The sequence below is a fragment of the Mustelus asterias genome, unplaced genomic scaffold, assembly GCF_964213995.1.
Source record: "Mustelus asterias unplaced genomic scaffold, sMusAst1.hap1.1 HAP1_SCAFFOLD_2309, whole genome shotgun sequence".
Classification (NCBI taxonomy): domain Eukaryota; kingdom Metazoa; phylum Chordata; class Chondrichthyes; order Carcharhiniformes; family Triakidae; genus Mustelus; species Mustelus asterias.
Window position 1 is genome coordinate 25,001 of NW_027592254.1, and position 16,365 is coordinate 41,365.

At 53.0% G+C, this 16,365-nt stretch overlaps 1 protein-coding gene across 1 annotated transcript in view; it reads left to right on the forward strand.

Moving 5' to 3' along the window:
* Positions 1–16,365, forward strand: part of LOC144489560 (breakpoint cluster region protein-like) — a gene marked incomplete at its 3' end in the record, with an annotated part of 55,310 nt that overhangs the window by 21,473 nt on the left and 17,472 nt on the right. The window lies entirely within an intron of this gene.

Sequence of the window (16,365 nt, forward strand, 5' to 3'; positions counted from 1 at the left end):
TAGGAGTGAACGGTAAGGGGTTTGGGATTGTGTACAGTGGGAGTGAACGGGAAGGGGATTGGGATTGTGTACAGTGGGAGTGAACGGGAAGGGGATTGGGATTGTGTACAGTGGGAGTGAACGGGAAGGGGATTGGGATTGTGTACAGTGGGAGTGAACGGGAAGGGTTTTGGGATTGTGTTCAGTGGGAGTGAACGGGAACGGGATTGGGATTGTGTACAGTGGGAGTGAACGGGAAGGGGATTGGGATTGTGTACAGTGGGAGTGAACGGGAAGGGGATTGGGATTGTGTACAGTGGGAGTGAACGGGAAGGGGATTGGGATTGTGTACAGTGGGAGTGAATGGGAAGGGGATCGGGATTGTGTACAGTGGGAGTGAACGGGAAGGGGATTGGGATTGTGTACAGTGGGAGTGAACGGGAAGGGGATTGGGATTGTGTACAGTGGGAGTGAACGGGAAGGGGATTGGGATTGTGTACAGTGGGAGTGAACGGGAAGGGTTTTGGGATTGTGTTCAGTGGGAGTGAACGGGAACGGGATTGGGATTGTGTACAGTGGGAGTGAACGGGAAGGGGATTGGGATTGTGTACAGTGGGAGTGAACGGGAAGGGGATTGGGATTGTGTACAGTGGGAGTGAACGGGAAGGTTATTGGGATTGTGTACAGTGGGAGCGAACGGGAAGGGGTTTGGGATTGGGATTGTGTACAGTAGGAGTGAACGGTAAGGGGTTTGGGATTGTGTACAGTGGGAGTGAACGGGAAGGGGATTGGGATTGTGTACAGTGGGAGTGAACGGGAAGGGGATTGGGATTGTGTACAGTGGGAGTGAACGGGAAGGGGATTGGGATTGTGTACAGTGGGAGTGAACGGGAAGGGTTTTGGGATTGTGTTCAGTGGGAGTGAACGGGAACGGGATTGGGATTGTGTACAGTGGGAGTGAACGGGAAGGGGATTGGGATTGTGTACAGTGGGAGTGAACGGGAAGGGGATTGGGATTGTGTACAGTGGGAGTGAACGGGAAGGGGATTGGGATTGTGTACAGTGGGAGTGAACGGGAAGGTTATTGGGATTGTGTACAGTGGGAGCGAACGGGAAGGGGTTTGGGATTGGGATTGTGTACAGTGGGAGTGAACGGGAAGGGGTTTGGGATTGTGTACAGTGGGAGTGAACGGGAAGGGGATTGGGATTGTGTACAGTGGGAGTGAACGGGAAGGGGATTGGGATTGTGTACAGTGGGAGTGAACGGGAAGGGTTTTGGGATTGTGTTCAGTGGGAGTGAACGGGAACGGGATTGGGATTGTGTACAGTGGGAGTGAACAGGAAGGGGATTGGGATTGTGTACAGTGGGAGGGAACGGGAAGGGGTTTGGGATTGTGTACAGTGGGAGTGAACGGGAAGGGGTTTGGGATTGGGATTGTGTACAGTGGGAGTGAACGGGAAGGGGATTGGGATTGTGTACAGTGGGAGTGAACGGGAAGGGGATTGGGATTGTGTACAGTGGGAGTGAACGGGAAGGGGATTGGGATTGTGTACAGTGGGAGTGAACGGGAAGGGGATTGGGATTGTGTACAGTGGGAGTGAACGGGAAGGGGTTTGGGATTGTGTACAGTGGAAGTGAACGGGAAGGGGATTGGGATTGTGTACAGTGGAAGTGAACGGGAAGGGGATTGGGATTGTGTACAGTGGGAGTGAACGGGAAGGGGATTGGGATTGTGTACAGTGGGAGTGAACGGGAAGGGGATTAGGATTGTGTACAGTGGGAGTGAACGGGAAGGGGATTGGGATTGTGTACAGTGGGAGTGAACGGGAAGGGGATTGGGATTGTGTACAGTGGGAGTGAACGGGAAGGGGATTGGGATTGTGTACAGTGGGAGTGAGCGGGAAGGGGATTGGGATTGTGTACAGTGGGAGTGAACGGGAAGGGGTTTGGGATTGTGTACAGTGGAAGTGAACGGGAAGGGGATTGGGATTGTGTACAGTGGAAGTGAACGGGAAGGGGATTGGGACTGTGTACAGTGGGAGTGAACGGGAAGGGGATTGGGATTGTGTACAGTGGGAGTGAATGGGAAGGGATTGGGATTGTGTACAGTGGGAGTGAATGGGAAGGGATTGGGATTGTGTACAGTGGGAGTGAACGGGAAGGGGATTGGGATTGTGTACAGTGGGAGTGAATGGGAAGGGGATTGGGATTGTGTACAGTGGGAGTGAACGGGAAGGGGATTGGGATTGTGTACAGTGGGAGTGAACGGGAAGGGGATTGGGATTGTGTACAGTGGGAGTGAACGGGAAGGGGATTGGGATTGTGTACAGTGGGAGTGAATGGGAAGGGATTGGGATTGTGTACAGTGGGAGTGAACGGGAAAGGGATTGGGATTGTGTACAGTGGGAGTGAACGGGAAGGGGTTTGGGATTGTGTTCAGTGGGAGTGAACGGGAACGGGATTGGGATTGTGTACAGTGGGAGTGAACGGGAAGGGGTTTGGGATTGGGATTGTGTACAGTGGGAGTGAACGGGAAGGGGTTTGGGATTGTGTACAGTGGGAGTGAACAGGAAGGGGATTGGGATTGTGTACAGTGGGAGGGAACGGGAAGGGGTTTGGGATTGTGTACAGTGGGAGTGAACGGGAAGGGGTTTGGGATTGGGATTGTGTACAGTGGGAGTGAACGGGAAGGGGATTGGGATTGTGTACAGTGGGAGTGAAGGGAAGGGGATTGGGATTGTGTACAGTGGGAGTGAACGGGAAGGGGATTGGGATTGTGTACAGTGGGAGTGAACGGGAAGGGGATTGGGATTGTGTACAGTGGGAGTGAACGGGAAGGGGATTGGGATTGTGTACAGTGGGAGTGAACGGGAAGGGGATTGGGATTGTGTACAGTGGGAGTGAATGGGAAGGGGATCGGGATTGTGTACAGTGGGAGTGAACGGGAAGGGGATTGGGATTGTGTACAGTGGGAGTGAACGGGAAGGGGATTGGGATTGTGTACAGTGGGAGTGAACGGGAAGGGGATTGGGATTGTGTACAGTGGGAGTGAACGGGAAGGGTTTTGGGATTGTGTTCAGTGGGAGTGAACGGGAACGGGATTGGGATTGTGTACAGTGGGAGTGAACAGGAAGGGGATTGGGATTGTGTACAGTGGGAGGGAACGGGAAGGGGTTTGGGATTGTGTACAGTGGGAGTGAACGGGAAGGGGTTTGGGATTGGGATTGTGTACAGTGGGAGTGAACGGGAAGGGGATTGGGATTGTGTACAGTGGGAGTGAACGGGAAGGGGATTGGGATTGTGTACAGTGGGAGTGAACGGGAAGGGGATTGGGATTGTGTACAGTGGGAGTGAACGGGAAGGGGATTGGGATTGTGTACAGTGGGAGTGAACGGGAAGGGGTTTGGGATTGTGTACAGTGGAAGTGAACGGGAAGGGGATTGGGATTGTGTACAGTGGAAGTGAACGGGAAGGGGATTGGGATTGTGTACAGTGGGAGTGAACGGGAAAGGGATTGGGATTGTGTCCAGTGGGAGTGAACGGGAAGGGGATTGGGATTGTGTACAGTGGGAGTGAGCGGGAAGGGGATTGGGATTGTGTACAGTGGGAGTGAACGGGAAGGGGTTTGGGATTGTGTACAGTGGAAGTGAACGGGAAGGGGATTGGGATTGTGTACAGTGGAAGTGAACGGGAAGGGGATTGGGACTGTGTACAGTGGGAGTGAACGGGAAGGGGATTGGGATTGTGTACAGTGGGAGTGAATGGGAAGGGATTGGGATTGTGTACAGTGGGAGTGAATGGGAAGGGATTGGGATTGTGTACAGTGGGAGTGAACGGGAAGGGGATTGGGATTGTGTACAGTGGGAGTGAATGGGAAGGGGATTGGGATTGTGTACAGTGGGAGTGAACGGGAAGGGGATTGGGATTGTGTACAGTGGGAGTGAACGGGAAGGGGATTGGGATTGTGTACAGTGGGAGTGAACGGGAAGGGGATTGGGATTGTGTACAGTGGGAGTGAACGGGAAGGGGATTGGGATTGTGTACAGTGGGAGTGAACGGGAAGGGGATTGGGATTGTGTACAGTGGGAGTGAACGGGAAGGGGATTGGGATTGTGTACAGTGGGAGTGAATGGGAAGGGATTGGGATTGTGTACAGTGGGAGTGAACGGGAAAGGGATTGGGATTGTGTACAGTGGGAGTGAATGGGAAGGGATTGGGATTGTGTACAGTGGGAGTGAATGGGAAGGGATTGGGATTGTGTACAGTGGGAGTGAACGGGAAGGGGTTTGGGATTGTGTACAGTGGAAGTGAACGGGAAGGGGATTGGGATTGTGTACAGTGGGAGTGAACGGGAAGGGGATTGGGATTGTGTACAGTGGGAGTGAATGGGACGGGATTGGGATTGTGTACAGTGGGAGTGAATGGGAAAGGGATTGGGATTGTGTACAGTGGGAGTGAAAGGGAAGGGATTGGGATTGTGTACAGTGGGAGTGAATGGGAAGGGATTGGGATTGTGTACAGTGGGAGTGAACGGGAAGGGGATTGGGATTGTGTACAGTGGGAGTGAATGGGAAGGGGATTGGAATTGTGTACAGTGGGAGTGAACGGGAAGGGGATTGGGATTGTGTACAGTGGGAGTGAACGGGAAGGGGATTGGGATTGTGTACAGTGGGAGTGAACGGGAAGGGGATTGGGATTGTGTACAGTGGGAGTGAACGGGAAGGGGATTGGGATTGTGTACAGTGGGAGTGAACGGGAAGGGGATTGGGATTGTGTACAGTGGGAGTGAATGGGAAGGGATTGGGATTGTGTACAGTGGGAGTGAACGGGAAGGGGATTGGGATTGTGTACAGTGGGAGTGAAAGGGAAAGGGATTGGGATTGTGTACAGTGGGAGTGAATGGGAAGGGATTGGGATTGTGTACAGTGGGAGTGAATGGGAAGGGATTGGGATTGTGTACAGTGGGAGTGAACGGGAAGGGGTTTGGGATTGTGTACAGTGGAAGTGAACGGGAAGGGGATTGGGATTGTGTACAGTGGGAGTGAACGGGAAGGGGATTGGGATTGTGTACAGTGGGAGTGAACGGGAAGGGATTGGGATTGTGTACAGTGGGAGTGAACGGGAAAGGGATTGGGATTGTGTACAGTGGGAGTGAAAGGGAAGGGATTGGGATTGTGTACAGTGGGAGTGAATGGGAAGGGATTGGGATTGTGTACAGTGGGAGTGAACGGGAAGGGGATTGGGATTGTGTACAGTGGGAGTGAATGGGATGGGATTGGGATTGTGTACAGTGGGAGTGAACGGGAAGGGCATTGGGATTGTGTACAGTGGGAGTGAACGGGAAAGGGATTGGGATTGTGTACAGTGGGAGTGAATAGGAAGGGATTGGGATTGTGTACAGTGGGAGTGAACGGGAAGGGGATTGGGATTGTGTACAGTGGGAGTGAACGGGAAGGGGATTGGGATTGTGTACAGTGGGAGTGAAGGGGAAGGGGTTTGGGATTGTGTACAGTGGGAGTGAACGGGAAGGGGATTGGGATTGTGTACAGTGGGAGTGAACGGGAAGGGGATTGGGATTGTGTACGGTGGAGTGAATGGGAAGGGGTTTGGGATTGTGTACAGTGGGAGTGAACGGGAAGGGGTTTGGGATTGTGTACGGTGGGAGTGAACGGGAAGAGGATTGGGATTGTGTACAGTGGGAGTGAACGGGAAGGTGATTGGGATTGTGTACAGTGGGAGTGAACGGGAAGGGGATTGGGATTGTGTACAGTGGAAGTGAACGGGAAGGGGATTGGGATTGTGTACAGTGGGAGTGAACGGGAAGGGGATTGGGATTGTGTACAGTGGGAGTGAACGGGAAGGGGATTAGGATTGTGTACAGTGGGAGTGAACGGGAAGGGGATTGGGATTGTGTACAGTGGGAGTGAACGGGAAGGGGATTGGGATTGTGTACAGTGGGAGTGAACGGGAAGGGGATTGGGATTGTGTACAGTGGGAGTGAGCGGGAAGGGGATTGGGATTGTGTACAGTGGGAGTGAACGGGAAGGGGTTTGGGATTGTGTACAGTGGAAGTGAACGGGAAGGGGATTGGGATTGTGTACAGTGGAAGTGAACGGGAAGGGGATTGGGACTGTGTACAGTGGGAGTGAACGGGAAGGGGATTGGGATTGTGTACAGTGGGAGTGAATGGGAAGGGATTGGGATTGTGTACAGTGGGAGTGAATGGGAAGGGATTGGGATTGTGTACAGTGGGAGTGAACGGGAAGGGGATTGGGATTGTGTACAGTGGGAGTGAATGGGAAGGGGATTGGGATTGTGTACAGTGGGAGTGAACGGGAAGGGGATTGGGATTGTGTACAGTGGGAGTGAACGGGAAGGGGATTGGGATTGTGTACAGTGGGAGTGAACGGGAAGGGGATTGGGATTGTGTACAGTGGGAGTGAATGGGAAGGGATTGGGATTGTGTACAGTGGGAGTGAACGGGAAAGGGATTGGGATTGTGTACAGTGGGAGTGAACGGGAAGGGGTTTGGGATTGTGTTCAGTGGGAGTGAACGGGAACGGGATTGGGATTGTGTACAGTGGGAGTGAACGGGAAGGGGTTTGGGATTGGGATTGTGTACAGTGGGAGTGAACGGGAAGGGGTTTGGGATTGTGTACAGTGGGAGTGAACAGGAAGGGGATTGGGATTGTGTACAGTGGGAGGGAACGGGAAGGGGTTTGGGATTGTGTACAGTGGGAGTGAACGGGAAGGGGTTTGGGATTGGGATTGTGTACAGTGGGAGTGAACGGGAAGGGGATTGGGATTGTGTACAGTGGGAGTGAAGGGAAGGGGATTGGGATTGTGTACAGTGGGAGTGAACGGGAAGGGGATTGGGATTGTGTACAGTGGGAGTGAACGGGAAGGGGATTGGGATTGTGTACAGTGGGAGTGAACGGGAAGGGGATTGGGATTGTGTACAGTGGGAGTGAACGGGAAGGGGATTGGGATTGTGTACAGTGGGAGTGAATGGGAAGGGGATCGGGATTGTGTACAGTGGGAGTGAACGGGAAGGGGATTGGGATTGTGTACAGTGGGAGTGAACGGGAAGGGGATTGGGATTGTGTACAGTGGGAGTGAACGGGAAGGGGATTGGGATTGTGTACAGTGGGAGTGAACGGGAAGGGTTTTGGGATTGTGTTCAGTGGGAGTGAACGGGAACGGGATTGGGATTGTGTACAGTGGGAGTGAACAGGAAGGGGATTGGGATTGTGTACAGTGGGAGGGAACGGGAAGGGGTTTGGGATTGTGTACAGTGGGAGTGAACGGGAAGGGGTTTGGGATTGGGATTGTGTACAGTGGGAGTGAACGGGAAGGGGATTGGGATTGTGTACAGTGGGAGTGAACGGGAAGGGGATTGGGATTGTGTACAGTGGGAGTGAACGGGAAGGGGATTGGGATTGTGTACAGTGGGAGTGAACGGGAAGGGGATTGGGATTGTGTACAGTGGGAGTGAACGGGAAGGGGTTTGGGATTGTGTACAGTGGAAGTGAACGGGAAGGGGATTGGGATTGTGTACAGTGGAAGTGAACGGGAAGGGGATTGGGATTGTGTACAGTGGGAGTGAACGGGAAAGGGATTGGGATTGTGTCCAGTGGGAGTGAACGGGAAGGGGATTGGGATTGTGTACAGTGGGAGTGAGCGGGAAGGGGATTGGGATTGTGTACAGTGGGAGTGAACGGGAAGGGGTTTGGGATTGTGTACAGTGGAAGTGAACGGGAAGGGGATTGGGATTGTGTACAGTGGAAGTGAACGGGAAGGGGATTGGGACTGTGTACAGTGGGAGTGAACGGGAAGGGGATTGGGATTGTGTACAGTGGGAGTGAATGGGAAGGGATTGGGATTGTGTACAGTGGGAGTGAATGGGAAGGGATTGGGATTGTGTACAGTGGGAGTGAACGGGAAGGGGATTGGGATTGTGTACAGTGGGAGTGAATGGGAAGGGGATTGGGATTGTGTACAGTGGGAGTGAACGGGAAGGGGATTGGGATTGTGTACAGTGGGAGTGAACGGGAAGGGGATTGGGATTGTGTACAGTGGGAGTGAACGGGAAGGGGATTGGGATTGTGTACAGTGGGAGTGAACGGGAAGGGGATTGGGATTGTGTACAGTGGGAGTGAACGGGAAGGGGATTGGGATTGTGTACAGTGGGAGTGAACGGGAAGGGGATTGGGATTGTGTACAGTGGGAGTGAATGGGAAGGGATTGGGATTGTGTACAGTGGGAGTGAACGGGAAAGGGATTGGGATTGTGTACAGTGGGAGTGAATGGGAAGGGATTGGGATTGTGTACAGTGGGAGTGAATGGGAAGGGATTGGGATTGTGTACAGTGGGAGTGAACGGGAAGGGGTTTGGGATTGTGTACAGTGGAAGTGAACGGGAAGGGGATTGGGATTGTGTACAGTGGGAGTGAACGGGAAGGGGATTGGGATTGTGTACAGTGGGAGTGAATGGGACGGGATTGGGATTGTGTACAGTGGGAGTGAATGGGAAAGGGATTGGGATTGTGTACAGTGGGAGTGAAAGGGAAGGGATTGGGATTGTGTACAGTGGGAGTGAATGGGAAGGGATTGGGATTGTGTACAGTGGGAGTGAACGGGAAGGGGATTGGGATTGTGTACAGTGGGAGTGAATGGGAAGGGGATTGGAATTGTGTACAGTGGGAGTGAACGGGAAGGGGATTGGGATTGTGTACAGTGGGAGTGAACGGGAAGGGGATTGGGATTGTGTACAGTGGGAGTGAACGGGAAGGGGATTGGGATTGTGTACAGTGGGAGTGAACGGGAAGGGGATTGGGATTGTGTACAGTGGGAGTGAACGGGAAGGGGATTGGGATTGTGTACAGTGGGAGTGAATGGGAAGGGATTGGGATTGTGTACAGTGGGAGTGAACGGGAAGGGGATTGGGATTGTGTACAGTGGGAGTGAAAGGGAAAGGGATTGGGATTGTGTACAGTGGGAGTGAATGGGAAGGGATTGGGATTGTGTACAGTGGGAGTGAATGGGAAGGGATTGGGATTGTGTACAGTGGGAGTGAACGGGAAGGGGTTTGGGATTGTGTACAGTGGAAGTGAACGGGAAGGGGATTGGGATTGTGTACAGTGGGAGTGAACGGGAAGGGGATTGGGATTGTGTACAGTGGGAGTGAACGGGAAGGGATTGGGATTGTGTACAGTGGGAGTGAACGGGAAAGGGATTGGGATTGTGTACAGTGGGAGTGAAAGGGAAGGGATTGGGATTGTGTACAGTGGGAGTGAATGGGAAGGGATTGGGATTGTGTACAGTGGGAGTGAACGGGAAGGGGATTGGGATTGTGTACAGTGGGAGTGAATGGGATGGGATTGGGATTGTGTACAGTGGGAGTGAACGGGAAGGGCATTGGGATTGTGTACAGTGGGAGTGAACGGGAAAGGGATTGGGATTGTGTACAGTGGGAGTGAATAGGAAGGGATTGGGATTGTGTACAGTGGGAGTGAACGGGAAGGGGATTGGGATTGTGTACAGTGGGAGTGAACGGGAAGGGGATTGGGATTGTGTACAGTGGGAGTGAAGGGGAAGGGGTTTGGGATTGTGTACAGTGGGAGTGAACGGGAAGGGGATTGGGATTGTGTACAGTGGGAGTGAACGGGAAGGGGATTGGGATTGTGTACGGTGGAGTGAATGGGAAGGGGTTTGGGATTGTGTACAGTGGGAGTGAACGGGAAGGGGTTTGGGATTGTGTACGGGGGGAGTGAACGGGAAGAGGATTGGGATTGTGTACAGTGGGAGTGAACGGGAAGGTGATTGGGATTGTGTACAGTGGGAGTGAACGGGAAGGGGATTGGGATTGTGTACAGTGGAAGTGAACGGGAAGGGGATTGGGATTGTGTACAGTGGGAGTGAACGGGAAGGGGATTGGGATTGTGTACAGTGGGAGTGAACGGGAAGGGGATTAGGATTGTGTACAGTGGGAGTGAACGGGAAGGGGATTGGGATTGTGTACAGTGGGAGTGAACGGGAAGGGGATTGGGATTGTGTACAGTGGGAGTGAACGGGAAGGGGATTGGGATTGTGTACAGTGGGAGTGAGCGGGAAGGGGATTGGGATTGTGTACAGTGGGAGTGAACGGGAAGGGGTTTGGGATTGTGTACAGTGGAAGTGAACGGGAAGGGGATTGGGATTGTGTACAGTGGAAGTGAACGGGAAGGGGATTGGGACTGTGTACAGTGGGAGTGAACGGGAAGGGGATTGGGATTGTGTACAGTGGGAGTGAATGGGAAGGGATTGGGATTGTGTACAGTGGGAGTGAATGGGAAGGGATTGGGATTGTGTACAGTGGGAGTGAACGGGAAGGGGATTGGGATTGTGTACAGTGGGAGTGAATGGGAAGGGGATTGGGATTGTGTACAGTGGGAGTGAACGGGAAGGGGATTGGGATTGTGTACAGTGGGAGTGAACGGGAAGGGGATTGGGATTGTGTACAGTGGGAGTGAACGGGAAGGGGATTGGGATTGTGTACAGTGGGAGTGAATGGGAAGGGATTGGGATTGTGTACAGTGGGAGTGAACGGGAAAGGGATTGGGATTGTGTACAGTGGGAGTGAACGGGAAGGGGTTTGGGATTGTGTTCAGTGGGAGTGAACGGGAACGGGATTGGGATTGTGTACAGTGGGAGTGAACGGGAAGGGGTTTGGGATTGGGATTGTGTACAGTGGGAGTGAACGGGAAGGGGTTTGGGATTGTGTACAGTGGGAGTGAACAGGAAGGGGATTGGGATTGTGTACAGTGGGAGGGAACGGGAAGGGGTTTGGGATTGTGTACAGTGGGAGTGAACGGGAAGGGGTTTGGGATTGGGATTGTGTACAGTGGGAGTGAACGGGAAGGGGATTGGGATTGTGTACAGTGGGAGTGAAGGGAAGGGGATTGGGATTGTGTACAGTGGGAGTGAACGGGAAGGGGATTGGGATTGTGTACAGTGGGAGTGAACGGGAAGGGGATTGGGATTGTGTACAGTGGGAGTGAACGGGAAGGGGATTGGGATTGTGTACAGTGGGAGTGAACGGGAAGGGGATTGGGATTGTGTACAGTGGGAGTGAATGGGAAGGGGATCGGGATTGTGTACAGTGGGAGTGAACGGGAAGGGGATTGGGATTGTGTACAGTGGGAGTGAACGGGAAGGGGATTGGGATTGTGTACAGTGGGAGTGAACGGGAAGGGGATTGGGATTGTGTACAGTGGGAGTGAACGGGAAGGGTTTTGGGATTGTGTTCAGTGGGAGTGAACGGGAACGGGATTGGGATTGTGTACAGTGGGAGTGAACAGGAAGGGGATTGGGATTGTGTACAGTGGGAGGGAACGGGAAGGGGTTTGGGATTGTGTACAGTGGGAGTGAACGGGAAGGGGTTTGGGATTGGGATTGTGTACAGTGGGAGTGAACGGGAAGGGGATTGGGATTGTGTACAGTGGGAGTGAACGGGAAGGGGATTGGGATTGTGTACAGTGGGAGTGAACGGGAAGGGGATTGGGATTGTGTACAGTGGGAGTGAACGGGAAGGGGATTGGGATTGTGTACAGTGGGAGTGAACGGGAAGGGGTTTGGGATTGTGTACAGTGGAAGTGAACGGGAAGGGGATTGGGATTGTGTACAGTGGAAGTGAACGGGAAGGGGATTGGGATTGTGTACAGTGGGAGTGAACGGGAAAGGGATTGGGATTGTGTCCAGTGGGAGTGAACGGGAAGGGGATTGGGATTGTGTACAGTGGGAGTGAGCGGGAAGGGGATTGGGATTGTGTACAGTGGGAGTGAACGGGAAGGGGTTTGGGATTGTGTACAGTGGAAGTGAACGGGAAGGGGATTGGGATTGTGTACAGTGGAAGTGAACGGGAAGGGGATTGGGACTGTGTACAGTGGGAGTGAACGGGAAGGGGATTGGGATTGTGTACAGTGGGAGTGAATGGGAAGGGATTGGGATTGTGTACAGTGGGAGTGAATGGGAAGGGATTGGGATTGTGTACAGTGGGAGTGAACGGGAAGGGGATTGGGATTGTGTACAGTGGGAGTGAATGGGAAGGGGATTGGGATTGTGTACAGTGGGAGTGAACGGGAAGGGGATTGGGATTGTGTACAGTGGGAGTGAACGGGAAGGGGATTGGGATTGTGTACAGTGGGAGTGAACGGGAAGGGGATTGGGATTGTGTACAGTGGGAGTGAACGGGAAGGGGATTGGGATTGTGTACAGTGGGAGTGAACGGGAAGGGGATTGGGATTGTGTACAGTGGGAGTGAACGGGAAGGGGATTGGGATTGTGTACAGTGGGAGTGAATGGGAAGGGATTGGGATTGTGTACAGTGGGAGTGAACGGGAAAGGGATTGGGATTGTGTACAGTGGGAGTGAATGGGAAGGGATTGGGATTGTGTACAGTGGGAGTGAATGGGAAGGGATTGGGATTGTGTACAGTGGGAGTGAACGGGAAGGGGTTTGGGATTGTGTACAGTGGAAGTGAACGGGAAGGGGATTGGGATTGTGTACAGTGGGAGTGAACGGGAAGGGGATTGGGATTGTGTACAGTGGGAGTGAATGGGACGGGATTGGGATTGTGTACAGTGGGAGTGAATGGGAAAGGGATTGGGATTGTGTACAGTGGGAGTGAAAGGGAAGGGATTGGGATTGTGTACAGTGGGAGTGAATGGGAAGGGATTGGGATTGTGTACAGTGGGAGTGAACGGGAAGGGGATTGGGATTGTGTACAGTGGGAGTGAATGGGAAGGGGATTGGAATTGTGTACAGTGGGAGTGAACGGGAAGGGGATTGGGATTGTGTACAGTGGGAGTGAACGGGAAGGGGATTGGGATTGTGTACAGTGGGAGTGAACGGGAAGGGGATTGGGATTGTGTACAGTGGGAGTGAACGGGAAGGGGATTGGGATTGTGTACAGTGGGAGTGAACGGGAAGGGGATTGGGATTGTGTACAGTGGGAGTGAATGGGAAGGGATTGGGATTGTGTACAGTGGGAGTGAACGGGAAGGGGATTGGGATTGTGTACAGTGGGAGTGAAAGGGAAAGGGATTGGGATTGTGTACAGTGGGAGTGAATGGGAAGGGATTGGGATTGTGTACAGTGGGAGTGAATGGGAAGGGATTGGGATTGTGTACAGTGGGAGTGAACGGGAAGGGGTTTGGGATTGTGTACAGTGGAAGTGAACGGGAAGGGGATTGGGATTGTGTACAGTGGGAGTGAACGGGAAGGGGATTGGGATTGTGTACAGTGGGAGTGAACGGGAAGGGATTGGGATTGTGTACAGTGGGAGTGAACGGGAAAGGGATTGGGATTGTGTACAGTGGGAGTGAAAGGGAAGGGATTGGGATTGTGTACAGTGGGAGTGAATGGGAAGGGATTGGGATTGTGTACAGTGGGAGTGAACGGGAAGGGGATTGGGATTGTGTACAGTGGGAGTGAATGGGATGGGATTGGGATTGTGTACAGTGGGAGTGAACGGGAAGGGCATTGGGATTGTGTACAGTGGGAGTGAACGGGAAAGGGATTGGGATTGTGTACAGTGGGAGTGAATAGGAAGGGATTGGGATTGTGTACAGTGGGAGTGAACGGGAAGGGGATTGGGATTGTGTACAGTGGGAGTGAACGGGAAGGGGATTGGGATTGTGTACAGTGGGAGTGAAGGGGAAGGGGTTTGGGATTGTGTACAGTGGGAGTGAACGGGAAGGGGATTGGGATTGTGTACAGTGGGAGTGAACGGGAAGGGGATTGGGATTGTGTACGGTGGAGTGAATGGGAAGGGGTTTGGGATTGTGTACAGTGGGAGTGAACGGGAAGGGGTTTGGGATTGTGTACGGTGGGAGTGAACGGGAAGAGGATTGGGATTGTGTACAGTGGGAGTGAACGGGAAGGTGATTGGGATTGTGTACAGTGGGAGTGAACGGGAAGGGGATTGGGATTGTGTACAGTGGAAGTGAACGGGAAGGGGATTGGGATTGTGTACAGTGGGAGTGAACGGGAAGGGGATTGGGATTGTGTACAGTGGGAGTGAACGGGAAGGGGATTAGGATTGTGTACAGTGGGAGTGAACGGGAAGGGGATTGGGATTGTGTACAGTGGGAGTGAACGGGAAGGGGATTGGGATTGTGTACAGTGGGAGTGAACGGGAAGGGGATTGGGATTGTGTACAGTGGGAGTGAGCGGGAAGGGGATTGGGATTGTGTACAGTGGGAGTGAACGGGAAGGGGTTTGGGATTGTGTACAGTGGAAGTGAACGGGAAGGGGATTGGGATTGTGTACAGTGGAAGTGAACGGGAAGGGGATTGGGACTGTGTACAGTGGGAGTGAACGGGAAGGGGATTGGGATTGTGTACAGTGGGAGTGAATGGGAAGGGATTGGGATTGTGTACAGTGGGAGTGAATGGGAAGGGATTGGGATTGTGTACAGTGGGAGTGAACGGGAAGGGGATTGGGATTGTGTACAGTGGGAGTGAATGGGAAGGGGATTGGGATTGTGTACAGTGGGAGTGAACGGGAAGGGGATTGGGATTGTGTACAGTGGGAGTGAACGGGAAGGGGATTGGGATTGTGTACAGTGGGAGTGAACGGGAAGGGGATTGGGATTGTGTACAGTGGGAGTGAATGGGAAGGGATTGGGATTGTGTACAGTGGGAGTGAACGGGAAAGGGATTGGGATTGTGTACAGTGGGAGTGAACGGGAAGGGGTTTGGGATTGTGTTCAGTGGGAGTGAACGGGAACGGGATTGGGATTGTGTACAGTGGGAGTGAACGGGAAGGGGTTTGGGATTGGGATTGTGTACAGTGGGAGTGAACGGGAAGGGGTTTGGGATTGTGTACAGTGGGAGTGAACAGGAAGGGGATTGGGATTGTGTACAGTGGGAGGGAACGGGAAGGGGTTTGGGATTGTGTACAGTGGGAGTGAACGGGAAGGGGTTTGGGATTGGGATTGTGTACAGTGGGAGTGAACGGGAAGGGGATTGGGATTGTGTACAGTGGGAGTGAAGGGAAGGGGATTGGGATTGTGTACAGTGGGAGTGAACGGGAAGGGGATTGGGATTGTGTACAGTGGGAGTGAACGGGAAGGGGATTGGGATTGTGTACAGTGGGAGTGAACGGGAAGGGGATTGGGATTGTGTACAGTGGGAGTGAACGGGAAGGGGATTGGGATTGTGTACAGTGGGAGTGAATGGGAAGGGGATCGGGATTGTGTACAGTGGGAGTGAACGGGAAGGGGATTGGGATTGTGTACAGTGGGAGTGAACGGGAAGGGGATTGGGATTGTGTACAGTGGGAGTGAACGGGAAGGGGATTGGGATTGTGTACAGTGGGAGTGAACGGGAAGGGTTTTGGGATTGTGTTCAGTGGGAGTGAACGGGAACGGGATTGGGATTGTGTACAGTGGGAGTGAACAGGAAGGGGATTGGGATTGTGTACAGTGGGAGGGAACGGGAAGGGGTTTGGGATTGTGTACAGTGGGAGTGAACGGGAAGGGGTTTGGGATTGGGATTGTGTACAGTGGGAGTGAACGGGAAGGGGATTGGGATTGTGTACAGTGGGAGTGAACGGGAAGGGGATTGGGATTGTGTACAGTGGGAGTGAACGGGAAGGGGATTGGGATTGTGTACAGTGGGAGTGAACGGGAAGGGGATTGGGATTGTGTACAGTGGGAGTGAACGGGAAGGGGTTTGGGATTGTGTACAGTGGAAGTGAACGGGAAGGGGATTGGGATTGTGTACAGTGGAAGTGAACGGGAAGGGGATTGGGATTGTGTACAGTGGGAGTGAACGGGAAAGGGATTGGGATTGTGTCCAGTGGGAGTGAACGGGAAGGGGATTGGGATTGTGTACAGTGGGAGTGAGCGGGAAGGGGATTGGGATTGTGTACAGTGGGAGTGAACGGGAAGGGGTTTGGGATTGTGTACAGTGGAAGTGAACGGGAAGGGGATTGGGATTGTGTACAGTGGAAGTGAACGGGAAGGGGATTGGGACTGTGTACAGTGGGAGTGAACGGGAAGGGGATTGGGATTGTGTACAGTGGGAGTGAATGGGAAGGGATTGGGATTGTGTACAGTGGGAGTGAATGGGAAGGGATTGGGATTGTGTACAGTGGGAGTGAACGGGAAGGGGATTGGGATTGTGTACAGTGGGAGTGAATGGGAAGGGGATTGGGATTGTGTACAGTGGGAGTGAACGGGAAGGGGATTGGGATTGTGTACAGTGGGAGTGAACGGGAAGGGGATTGGGATTGTGTACAGTGGGAGTGAACGGGAAGGGGATTGGGATTGTGTACAGTGGGAGTGAACGGGAAGGGGATTGGGATTGTGTACAGTGGGAGTGAACGGGAAGGGGATTGGGA